Below are 9962 nucleotides of genomic sequence, written 5' to 3' on the forward strand. Positions count from 1 at the left end.
ACTTCTTGTTTGCTTCTACTTATGCCCCAATCACTCTATCCTTCAGACTGTTGTGCACGGTAATGCTCATAGCTCTAATTCGTCTTGGTCTAACTCTTTCCTTCCTACTCAAGGTGTCTGCTACTACATTTGCCTTCCCGGGATGATATTGAATCTCACAATCGTAGTCGCTAAACAACTCTAGCCATCGTCTCTGGCGCATATTAAGGTCTTTCTGAGTGAAGATATGCTGAAGGCTCTTATGATCCGTGTATATCACACTCTTCGTCCCGTATAGATAGTGTCTCCAACATTTGAGTGCAAAAACGATAGCTCCCAACTCCAAATCGTGTGTCGTGTAATTCTTCTCATGAATCTTTAATTGGCGAGAGGCATATGCAATAACCTTGCCTCGTTGCATCAGCACACATCCTAAGCCTTGACCCGACGCGTCGCAATAAATAATAAAATCTTCGGTTCCTTCTGGAAGACTTAAGACCGGTGCATTACATAACTTCTCCTTCAAGATTCTGAAAGCTTCTTCTTGTTCCTCTCCCCAATCGAAACTTCTATCCTTGTGTGTCAACAATGTAAGTGGTTGTGCGATCTTTGAGAAATCCTCGATAAATTGTCGGTAGTAGCCTGCTAATCCAAGAAACTGCCTGATCTCTGTCGGTGTCTCTGGCCTCCTCCAATTCTCTACTATTTCAATCTTACTGGGATCAACCTTTATTCCATCCTTGTCCACTACATGACCCAAAAACTTCACCTCTTCTAACCGAAATTCACATTTCGAGAATTTCCCATACAACTTTTCAGCCCTCAGAAGTTCTAAAGCTTCTCTCAGATGGACTTCATGTTCTTTCTTAGTCTTCGAGTAGATGAGAATATCGTCAATGAAGACAATGATGGACTGATCTTGATAGGGTTTGCATACGCGGTTCATCAAGTCCATAAAAACAGTAGGCACATTTGTTAATCCAAATGGCATCACCAAAAACTCAAAGTGTCCATACCTCGTGCTAAACGCTGTCTTTGGTACGTCTTCTTCACGGACTCTCAACTGATGGTAGCCTGAACGAAGATCGATTTTTAAGAAGTACTTGGCGCCTTGCAGTTGATCAAATAAATCATCAATGCGCGGTAAAGGATATCGATTCTTAACGGTCAACTTATTTAGCTGACGATAATCGATGCACATGCGAAAAGATCTGTCCTTCTTCTTAACAAATAGTACCGGTGCACCCCATGGTGAAAAACTTGGTCGAATGAAACCCTTGTCTTGTAGCTCTTGTAACTGTGTCGCGAGTTCTTGCATTTCAGAAGGAGCTAAACGGTATGGTGCCTTTGCTACTGGTGTTGCATTAGGTAAGAGGTCAACTCGAAATTCAACTTGTCGAGACGGAGGCAATCCTTGAACGTCATCAGGAAATACATCGGGAAAATCGCGGACTATTGGGATATCGGTTAGTCTGATTACTTCGGTTGTCGTGCTCATTAGGTTTCGTTTGTGAGACTCGGGTCGTTCACCTTGGATTTCTAGTACGCCTCCCCCACTTAAGGGAATTCTAAGGATTTTTGCGCGACATACAATCGTTGCATCTACCATGGATAACCAATCCATCCCTACTATTACATCAAAACTACCCATTTCAAATGGGACTAAGTCTATGTAGTATGAATGAGTATCAAGATTTAGCACACATTTAGGCACGATTTGGTCAAGTTTAGAGATTCCACCACTAGCTACTTCTATTTCATAACATGCATGAGTACGAATGTGTTTCACGTTAATAGTGCACACAAAGTTAGTGGAGATAAAGCTGTAGTCGGCACCCGAATCAAATAACACAGTAGCTAGATGATTGTTTAAGAGAAATGTACCCGTGACAACGTTCGGATCGTGAGCGGCTTCCACAGCATTCAAAGCAAAGACTCGGCCCCTGGCCTGCTGGGCTTGGTTAGCTCTTGGTGGATTTGGTGCTGCAATCTGTAGAGGATTCTGATTGGCTGCGGCTGGGGCGGGGCGCCTAACAATTCTTGGGCAAGCATTGCGGTAGTGCTCAGTGCTACCACACTTATAACAAGCTCTTGGATTAACTGGAGGATTTCTAATGTTTCTTGGTGCGACATTCAGTGGTGCTGCTGGGATTCTAGCTGTTCTGCAATCTCTAGACAAGTGCCCAAATTTCTGACAGTTCTGACAAAATCGACATGGCACTGTTGTTGGATGATGATAAGTACAAGTAGCACACTGGGAGCTTGGCCGACATATGCCTTCTGCTCCAGCTCAACTGCTGCAAACACCCTTCCAACTCTGACTCTCTAGTCAGCTCTGAAATCCCTTCTCTTACTGGGTTCACCAAAGTCCCTCTTCTTCTCTCCAGATTTAGTCAGTGTTCCAGCTCTAACCAGGTCATCAGTCATAGCACTGGTCCTTCGAATGGTCTCTTCGATCGAGTAAGGAGGAATGCCAGTCATAGTGTTACGAATCTGAGGAATGAGGCCATAGATGTATCTCTTAATCAGCTTCGACTCAGAAGTCACCAAGTGTGGTACTAATCTAGCCAGCTCTTGAAACTTGCTAGTGTACTCAGCATGACCAGATCCCACCATGGTGTGGTGCCAAAACTCTTGCTCAATCTTCTGCATCTCATTCAGTGGACAAAAGCGGTTCTTCATCATCTCCTTAAACTTATCCCATGGTGTTTCCAAGGTAGCAGTTCTTCCACGGGCTCCAAGCAAAGTATTCCACCATGACAGTGCATCATCTGTAAATGAACCTCCAGTGAATCTTACCCTCTGATGAGTTGGACACTTACTTATGTCCATGACTGCTTCCAATTTCTCCAACCACTTCATAAACACGCCTGCCCCTCCTCTTCCATTATAATCTGGTGGACCACACTTCTTAAACTCGGTGTAACTGCAACCTCTTCTCTCCACAGCATAATCATCATTCCTAGGAAACCTTCTGGGTCCAGGGCCCACATACACACCTTCCCCAAGAAACTCCACTTCAGGGTCAACATTTTCAGGTTCTTGATTCACTTGTTGTGGTGCAACTCTTACTGGTTGAGCTTCAACTTCAGGTGCTCTTCGGTTCTGATTCGGAACAGCACCCATTGCAGCAGTCACTTGTTCGATAATAGTAGGCGTTTAAGCCGCCAACTGTTCAGCAATGATAGTGGCCAAATCAGGGTTCTCAACGTGACCCATGCCATCACCACGGCCACCACGACCTCTACCACGGCCTCTTCCTTGCTGACCTCCACGACCTCCTCTCGGGTTGCCACGACCACCTCCAGGGTTACCACGACCAACACCATTATCTCGAGCTTCGACATTCGGGTTTGCTCTTGTTCGCACCATTTTCCTATATTAGGAAAAGACGGGATCGACGTTAGAATGAGGAAATAGTCGTTCATGACGTCATTTACGCACTCTCAAACACACTCGTGTTAGTTTTCTAGAATTCTATACACTTATATGTAGCTCAAGAAATCAAGTATTACATCTGAAGGTGAGCATTATCATCAATATCAATCATGCAGTACAAAGTAACATTACAATAGGATATTCAATTCATGAAGGATAGTAGCATGGTTCTAAGGTCTGCGCATGTATGAATATAATGGCATGGATATCGCAGATATAGATAAAAATCATAGAGGTTGAGTGCACACATAATTCCTATCATGCATGCTACGTGCGGTTCCTAAGTTATAGTCTAGGCAAATCCACCTAATTCACTATAACCACGGCTCTGATACCAATATGTAACACCCTGACAGCGGCGGAATACTCGGGATGTAAGATAAAGCACACGCGCACATGGATGTTACATAGGAATACTAAATGAGTGCATACATTAAGCATAAATAGTCAACTTCATAACCAAACAAGCATAACAGTAGTCAGCACACACAAGTTAAAACAAGCATTCAAATAGAGATGAGATAAGTTCCCACGCAGGGGAAAAGGTTAGGCATATTGCCATCAAGCATAAACAAGAGCATGCAAACTTGAAAACCTAGTCTGCAGTCTGCTAAAAGTCCCATGCTACCAATCCTAGCCACGATTTGCCTGATTACCTGAAAGGAATACTTAGACGTGTCAACACAAAGGTTGGTGAGTTCGTAGGTTTGAGTTCATAAACAAGATAAGTATTCCTATATAAAAGCAGTTACGGCCTATATAAAAGCATATGTAGTATTCCTTCCACCCCAAAACATAAGTAAAGAAAAAGGGGCTACGAAGACTCACAGTGATCCGGTACAAGCGTAGTTTACAAGCACTGAGAATGAGCACAGATATAAGTAAGATATATCTATTTGAATCCAAGTATGTCTTGATGTCAACCTAATCACAAGTCATTGAGCATAGATGAATACATGTATTAGTTCTTGTGATTCATTATTCACTGAGTTATCCTTGATGATCTGATGATTTGGTCCCTTAAAGATCTTTGAACGCTTTGACTCGAAAGTGTTTTACATAAACTAGGCCCAAAATGAACGTCTTTGAACTCACACATAAGTACTTCTCGTAATAATGAGTTCTATGTGCCTTTAATAATGATCGTTTAACCTTAAGAACTCAATTTAGTTGCTCATAGAATTCATACAAGATAGAACATATCCTTAATGTGCTCAATTAGGGTTTGCACTATAATCGTTGTTCTAGATCGATTCGTGAATTAGTTTTGACGTTAATGTGTAGCCTTAGATGTGTTTAATCGAATGAAAATAATGTTGTGAACATGGTTTGGTGTTAAATAATCAAGTACGGTGTGTTATAGAACATGTTCATGTTGTTTTATGATTGCACAAAATCGTCCTAGGGTTTGGGGTTCAAGACCGTCCCTCAGGCTTGGCAAGATCGTCCCATGGTACAATGCTCAGGATCGTCCCATCCTCCTCTCCAGATCGTCCTAGCTGCTAGCTCAAAGTCGTCCTAGTTACTAGCTCGAAGTCGCCCTAGTTACTTGCTCAAGATCGTCTCATGTATATCAAGGGTTTCAAGATCGTTTGAAGGCTTATGAAGTCAAGATCGTCTTAGCCAATCCAAAGGATCGATTACCCATTAAACGTACAAACAACATCACAACAACACCACACGAAATCGAGCAAACAAAACCATGAACCAATGGGCTGACCAGGACGATCTTGGGGACTAAGATCGTCCCATCAGGATCGTCCTAAGTTCCCAAAACGGGCTGAACAATACAATCACCAAAAATGAAGAGATAGATCGATTCCGGGAATTGTTAGAACAAAAAACTAGTACACATATATATAATAACACTACCCATTAACACTTTTTACGATTTCAAGACCATTTATAACATGAACAAGGTGTGGCACATCAAGAACAAGTTTTCCCTTATTTTCAAAAATGGGTTTTGTAGATTAAAGCATGTTATGACCCAAATTTGTTCACAAAAAGGTTGCTAGACGCATTTAGACACAAACCCATTAGCTATTAACACGTTTTTTTCATTCATAAATTGGACCAAATCATCAAGAACATAAACTTGAAAAGGTACACTTTTAATTTGATCAAAAACTCAAAATTTGTTATGGTTACCTGAGATTTGATTCCAGAAATATGTTTTGATTGTCACAAAGATGCTAAAAGTACAAATGATTTTGGTTTAACAACTCAAAGTCAAAAGATGATTTTTGTGTGTGTTTTTGAGGCAGCACTATGTGTTTTTAGAGAGAGAGAGAAGAAAGGTGGAGAAGAAGGTGAATAGTAGTTTCCCTCTCAAGGGTTTCCATCATTTTCTATATATACCTTTCCCATAATAATGAACTCAATATATGCAAGGACTATTTGTGAACATTTTGAACTAGATCTTTTATAGACTTGAACGTTCACGACTCGAATTCTAGTATTTTATCGTATTAACTCATAATCTCGTCATTTAATTCAAGATTTAAGATCAAATTGACCTTCATATAAGCGTATCATTAAGTCTAAAGTATATCAAGAACTTTAATAAATCGAACTGTCTATGATGGTTGTTACATTCTCCCCTACTTAAAGGAATTTTGTCCCGAAATTCGGGTTATACGTCATGTTTCAAGTTACGATTGCACACTACGTTTATAGACATCAAGTTGCACGTTAAGTTTCAAGTATGTCATCACACAATAAGTAGCATGTAGCATATTTCACATTGAGTTTCAAGTATTATATCGCATAGCAAGTGTCAAGTGTTAAGTTAAGAACTAAGCTCTTAGGTTTCTCACTAGTTTGAGCTATCGGGTTAAGCGAAAAGGTGTGGACTGATGATGACTTGAATAATTACTATACGATTCTTCATGACAACATCACCATTGAAAATTTCTATACAAACAATCCTTTGTTTTCAGATAATGATTTTGTTACGAAGAGTAAATTGAGGAAAACGTACCAAAATGATGATAAACCCGAATGTTCCAAAAAATGGATGTAGATTTTTCTGACCTTGAAGATAATTTGGAAGATGAGATTCTTGGTGATAAGAATAATGATAGTTCACCTGATAAAGGGAAAAAACCTGTTGTTAAAAATGTTGATCAAAAAACCCGGGGAAAGAGTGCATTGGAAAAAGTTCAAGGTGAAACAAAGAAAGCCAATGTAGAGCTGCCAATCTCGATGGAAGTCAATGTAGAGCAGCATAAATGTCAAGCTTCACCAATGGAATTCGATCCAGTTCATCCATTTTCAAAGTCTGCAGGTTCTATATCATTGAATGAACCAAGTTTTGAGAAAGATGAATATGAGAAAACAAGTAAAATGGAACAAGTTGCAATGGAAGTAGATGGAGGGAAGCGAATGTCAGAATCTGTAGGTGTTTTGCATTCTGTTGTACCAATATTTGGGGAAGAAAAAGTAGAGAAAAGGATTAAAGAGAATAAAGTTCATGGTACAACAATGAAGGATGGTGGATGGAAGCCATTTCCAAAGAATTCAACCTTTTTAGATTTTGATGTACCTTCTTTTGATCTTGGAATTGAGTTTGGCGATGATAATGTAGCTTGCAAGGACTCACCAGCTACACCAAATGTCAAAATTGATGAACCACTTCAGAATTCTCCAAATGTTGATAAAGTGATATCAGAGTTACCATTTTTAAGATCGCCACCACAAATCAAAGTTTCTGATAAAGAAATTGGAGTTAAGGAAGGAAAAGGAGCTTCTACTGGGAAAGAGATTGTTTCTTTTGATTCGTTGTTAAAAAAATTTCAAGTTCTAGGTAGAGAAACAGTTGAAGGGAATTGTATAGTCTCTCCTTATGCTATGAACAAGGTCATCGTTAATGTAACATTGCACTCAGATGAGGAGAGATTGTCAGCTTCTATTTTCTCTGCAAGACTTCAACCATCGTATGTAAAATTACTTATTATATGCAGTTTTCATTTTTTTGGTTTTATGTATATTACTTCATTATATTCAACTATCACAAACTTACCTTGTCAGGGAAATCATCTTCAAGTATAAACACTTTGAGTATTCCAGAGTTATCTTTGAAACAATGTATCCTGGGCACATGATCATAACTGGAGTAATTGATGCATGGGTTAATGTTTTGAATTACGAAGAGACAAAAACAGATGAAAAAGAACCTTGTCGATTGTTTTGCCCTACAAATGTAATGGGTACGTTGATACATTATTATTATTACACAAATGTTTTTCGAATGGTGCCTGATGATGCATATTATGTTGTGGTTTTCAATTTGAAAACATCGGAAATCCATATCCTGGACAATCAATTCCGTGCAACAGATAACGTTGAGCAGATTTATGGTGCTTCTTTACTAAAGTTGGTATGATAATTTCTTTCTTTATTTGTTCTTTTGCATTAAATATAGCTGCAATATGTTTATCTATAATTCAAGTTAGCTATTGATTTTGAATGGTTCAAATAAATAGCACTTACTATGTATAGGGGTTGAAAGTAATTAGAATGAACAAAAATTTTGATAGGTTAATAAAAACAAATTTACATTTGCTATTACATTCAACCTTCACAAACTCAACCCACCTATCAAGGCAAAAGGTTAGATTAATTGACAGGTTAAAATGGACAGTACTTGAAATACAAAATGTTGTTAAAAAGGAATCCAGGGATTAAATCGAACTGCTAAAGTATTGGTAAACATTCAAAATGTTGAATCAAACATTAACTGTCTTGTGAAGAGGAGGAATCAACTTTGGATTCTGCTATCGCTTTTTCAATTAATTTTTGCATAGTTTTTATAACCTCTGCTATCGCTTTTTCTGCATAACAGTTATTTATTAATTCTGTACGCTGTTATTCGAAATTAACAGCTTTGTAAAACTTGTCATTTCATTTCAATATTAATGTTGTACACTGTTATTCTCTACACTGCTTGTCTTAGTTGTATCTCAGGTTTATTAATTCTGAGTTGTATCTCATTTTAATATTTTCTTCAGACTAGATTTGTTGAGTCAACCTTTGCAATGGAAGGAAGAAAATTGATTTTGTCAAATGTCAAAGAAAAAGTTATAAAAATGAATTGGAGAACTCGGAAGAATACTATCAACGACTCTGGAATCTTTGCAATGAGGCACATGGAAATGTACAAGGGAAATAACGTGATTGACTTCAATTGTGGTTTTGTCAATGAAGATGTACATGAAGGGATTTATCTACAAGATCAGTTGTTGATTTTAAGAAAGAGGTATCTCACCAAGATTCTCACATCAAATGTCAATGAGAAGTGTACAATCTTTCCAAAAGAGGTTGAACATTACTACAAGCTTCCTGAGTTTCAAAGAAAACTTCTTTATAAAAAGGCTTCTCAAGAGATAGATAAAAGGATTGAAGCAACTATCAAAGTAATTATTCCTTAAATCAATCAGGTAAGTACATTAATCTTTTGTTATTTTGTAAGTTAATATACACATGATTTTCCGGTAGTTACTTAATGCATTCTTGTTGCTTACACAAGGAATAACCCATTTCTAATATCTCTTTTGTCTTCTGTAGTATGTGTCTGCAATTTCAATATAGTGTTTCTTTAAGGTTAAAATACGTAATTGTTTAAGGTAATATAGTTTTTGCTTAAGGTTTTGCAAGTGTGGACTTGGTTTTTATTTTATTTGCAAAACACTTGTAGTGCATGAATGAGTCCCCAGAACAAGGGATTTATATAGCATGTTTTAATAATAAAGGTTAGATATGAAAGATTAAATGCCCCCCCAAAGCAGAGGATTTATGTAACTTACATAACTTACACATGTGTAACTTTCATATCTGTTTAACTTACACATGATTTATGTAGTTTCTGTATAAGTTAAATGTATCATAGAATTAAAATAGGTAGTAGGTAGCAAATTATTAAAATAGATAGTAGGTAGTAGTTTCTGTTTAAGTTTAAAATGCAAAAGATATTGTGCTATGCATTTGCAAGAAATGGAAGAAATTCAAAATGAAGTTGTCTTGCTTGAAAATCGTTATAATGATTTAATGACAAGGTTTATTTCTTTAATTTTTTATTTTTATTTAATTATTCATAATCTACTACATAATCAAGTTTATATTTCTTTTTTCACTTTTCTGTAGGTTGATGGTTCCTATGGACAACGAATTTGTTGAAAAGAAAGAGAAGTCGACTGAAGTGTTCAACGACAAAATGAAAAAAAAGCAGATCGACTTCATGGATAAGTTGTAGAATTTTAAGTATCAAGAAGCTGTAATTGAAAATAAAAATAAAATGCTTCAGTTTTTGAGGAAGAATGTTAAGATGATCATAGTAATTCTACTACCCCAAACTAAGATTATCGTAAGATGATAATAACGATTTACTTTTTTAGGTTTGACTTTTCTTTGTCTAGTTTTCATGCTAAGAATGAAGGGGTTGTAACGCTATAGACTTATTTCTATTAATGTGTAAGTTTTAATTTTATTATGAAATACTTGTTTTAATTTCTCATCATATACAATGATCTTATCTGCTGCACTAA

Source organism: Erigeron canadensis, chromosome 9 (genome assembly GCF_010389155.1).
Source record: "Erigeron canadensis isolate Cc75 chromosome 9, C_canadensis_v1, whole genome shotgun sequence".
Taxonomy (NCBI): domain Eukaryota; kingdom Viridiplantae; phylum Streptophyta; class Magnoliopsida; order Asterales; family Asteraceae; genus Erigeron; species Erigeron canadensis.